This window comes from Acyrthosiphon pisum, chromosome X (assembly GCF_005508785.2).
Source record: "Acyrthosiphon pisum isolate AL4f chromosome X, pea_aphid_22Mar2018_4r6ur, whole genome shotgun sequence".
Lineage (NCBI taxonomy): Eukaryota > Metazoa > Arthropoda > Insecta > Hemiptera > Aphididae > Acyrthosiphon > Acyrthosiphon pisum.
Window position 1 is genome coordinate 114,928,841 of NC_042493.1, and position 4,086 is coordinate 114,932,926.

Here is a 4,086-nt window from a genome sequence, read left to right on the forward strand (position 1 = left end):
CAATTATACTACAATAATTGATGCCCGAGTATTGGGGTTTTTTTTTTTTACTTATAGAGTGTAATATTCTACAGGCCGCATAGAACTCCGTTTTTCAATATTTTAATCTTAAACTTAATGATATGTCTAAATGTATTAAAAATAATACATTTTATGAGATTTTTACAAATTATACTTGGTATACCATTATTTGAAATAAAATAAAAAATCGGTTTTCGATACGGCCTGTTGTTGGAAGTTTTCTCTTTTCAGATAAAAAAAATAGTTATCAAAATCAGACAACTCTTAGAGTACCGTGATTATTTCCGTGAAGTCATTTTTTTTTTAATATAATACATAATATTATATATCTGATATAATATAGTGATGTAGGAAATCTTTATTATGATAAATTATATAACTTATGAGCTATAAAATACGCAATGTTACGTATGTTTAGTCCAAGTCAATAGGAATCTATATTATAATATTAACTTTTACATCAATCGGTCAAGCCAGTCAAAGTTACATGATTAATAACTGAAAAGGTACACTCAAGAACTATCTAAACATAATATTATAAAACAAAGTCCCTTTTCTCTCTGTATGCTTAGATCTTTAAAACTACGCAACGGATTTTGATGAGAGTTTTTTTAATTGATAGAGTGATTCAAGAGAAAGGTTTATATAACATGCAAAATATAGTAGATAAACACTGCCCCTTTTTTGTATGTACGAGCATACCTATCTAGAAAAGAACTCTACCTATTTTAATACGGTTTTCACTAATAAATCGGTTGAGTTAAGGGGAAGGTTTTGAAAATGTCAATAAAAGTTATTTCAATAGATTATTACTTGAAAATTGGAGGGTGTATACAGCTTGATTTTTCATTTCATATATGCTGTAGATAGGTAAAAGGTAGCTCACACATGATTTTTTAGCATACGAAAAAATAAATTTTTTTGGTCAATCTAAATGGTTGCAATTCGTTACGTATTATATTAATATAATAATTAGAAGAAATAATATGGTATATACATTTTGTACAAATATATTTATTAAAAATACAAATCTTTGGCCTGGACAACGTCGGCAGGACAGCTAGTAGATACCATATAATACATATAAAGAAGATAATATATATATTTTATAACCGTATTAAACATTTTTTATTAAATATACCTATATAGGTACAACAATACAATACATTAACTTACATTTAATTTGTAATTGTTTTGAATTGTATCGTAGATAAAATTATGTGTAGGTTCCTGTTTAGTAGGTGGAAGAACAATCTACCACTCTTTTTGTTCTTGAAACCTCTTGGGCTAAGTCCTATACCTATATTTGAGGACCTAAGTAGGTACCTAATGCAACGGACGATGGTGTAATTAGATGTAGATAAAATGGTAATCGGTAAAATAAGACCAAGGAGAAATGTACAATTTTTAAAAATTTTAAATATATAATAATATATTCATGACTCATGACATGTTTTAAAACATAATAATTATTACGTCGCACACAGCTTACTGTTATATATAATATACACCGACTATATTTCACTAATAAATTAACTAAAGGAATTTTGTAAAAGATAGTAAAATAATAATAAAACCGTACAATAAAGCATATATATCGATGCCCATTGATTTTTTCATATTTTTTAAATTTCTATGAGAATATTTTAAAGTTTTTAAAATATTAGCATCATTTTTTAGGTGTTTTAAGAGAAAATACATCCATTAGTTATGAAAGTTATTCAAAAGTTATTGTAAGTGACTTTCACTTACTGTCAGTTATGGTCATTAGTTATGAAAATTGAAAAATTATTCAATTGATCCAAAAACATTAGTATTTGTTTTAGCATGTAAGATAACGTACATTACCCTGGCCCCCATTATTGATCTTTTTGCAAAAAAAACTAGGTCACGAATTAGCACGCCATTAGCATGCATTTGCACGACCATTTTTAGAATTTGCACGACCTTTTTTTATAAATAACTCGTAAAAAAAGTGAAAGTGAAATAATCACTTTTTTCCACATTTTTTTTTACCAATCATTAGCACGTCATTAGCATGCATTTGCACGACTGTCATTGGACCCGCCACTTAACGGTTTTCCCGGGAAATTTAAAAAGTTTCGGGTTCAATGACAGTCGTGCAAATGCGTGCTAATGATTGGTAAAAATAATGTGTAAAAAAGTTATTATTTCCTTTTTGTGGGGGGCTGGGGTAATGCACGAATGTGGAAAACCGTTAAGTGGCTGGTTCAATGACAGTCGTGCAAATGCATGCTAATGACGTGCTAATGATTGGTAAAAAAAAATGTGGAAAAAAGTGATTATTTCACTTGTGGGGGGCTGGGGTAACGTTACGCCAGCCCGCCTCATTCTTGTGTCTGTCATCGCCTTTTAGGACAGTAAAAGTGCTTGGATTTTCTTCAACAGTATCTTTTATGATAAAAGTTTATATTAGCATTTCCTATATACGATAAAATTTTTAAAATAATATGACTCTTTCTGAGCTGTTTACGAACATTGTAAGTTTTTAATTTTTTTTAGTTTATTTTTCTATAAATATCAATAAAGTTTTATCTGTTGGGTCAAGAAGTATAAAAATGTAATACAAGGCTCCTGATATATTGTTACAATAGCAGTTGAAAAATATTAAAAATACATTGGCACAATTTTTTTTTATAAGCATTTAAAAATCAAATTTTGACAACATTTATCAAATTTAAAATTGAATAATTATTTTGTAGTTAAAAATTTATAAAATGTTCAACTTTTATATCTAAGGATTGAAAATTTAAAACAAGATTCCACGTACCTAAGTAGTTTATTCTGTTACCAACAAATCTAAAAAATACATAAGCACAGTTTATTTTTATTTTTTATAGTCATTTTAAGTTCAAATTTGGACGAAATTACTATTTTAGTTATTTTGTTGTGACTGTATAAAATTATTCGTGGGTACTTGAAACTTCTAAAGTATACTATTATATTATATCTATGATAGTACCACGGTTTGTTGTTGATGTATATACACGCATATGTTGTCTCCGTCTTACAAATTACAACATTGCAAAATCTGTTTTTCGCGGAAAGAATCGAGAAGGCTACAATCATAACTAAGAAACGAGATTTTCACCACATAAAAAATAGAACTTTGGCTGTGCAACGTTCTTTTTATTTTTTTTGATATCATTTATATAAAAAAAGTTTTTCAAGTTTAAAAAATACAAACAATAAGGGTTTTTGAAACAGTAAGAACTTTTTTCATATAAATGATATCAAAAAACTAAAAACAACGTTGCACAGCGAAAGTTCTTCTTTTTATGTGGTGAAAACCTCGTTTATATTTACGACTGCAGCCTTCTCGGTTCTTTCCCGAGCAAAACAGTTTTTTTGCTATGTTGTACATTTGTAGGACGGAGGCAACACATGCGGGTATAGCGTCCTCTTAATAATATAACAGTAATACGTAATAATTAGGGCTGGGATTTTAATGCCCTAAAAAATCCCAAAAAATGTCCTAAAAAAATGCTTTTATGACCTAAAAACTCTAAATAATGCCCTAAAAAACCCGAGAAATGCCCTAAAAAAAAATGCTTTTATGATCTAAACATTTTTTTTAAAAATAATTTTAGTATAAATTACAATATAAAGTTTAAACAAATGCATTACAAAAATCTATTACAAGTGTAAGCTGTCAATACATAGTTTTAGTATAAATCTAAAAAAAAAGTCGTACACAAAGCTGGATAAACTTAATCTCATAGACCGTGGGCTTCGTTCAATCTGAAAAAAAAAATATTTTTATAAATTATTTAATAGGTTTAGATCGTATATTTATTTACCTGTACATTTTGAACTGTTACACTGAACCACGAGAGTTTGTTTCAGATTTTCAAATAAAAATGATCTTCTGTTGTCTACCAGTAAGTTCTTGTAGATAGAAAAACTCTTTTCAACATCCATAGGCGCAAATAGACAAATTATTTTGGGGGGACTAAAGCCCCTCCTATAATATTTTCTAAAAATTATATATGCTCAGTACTAATAACTGACTTTTGAACTGGGGGGACTTGGCAGAAATGTGGG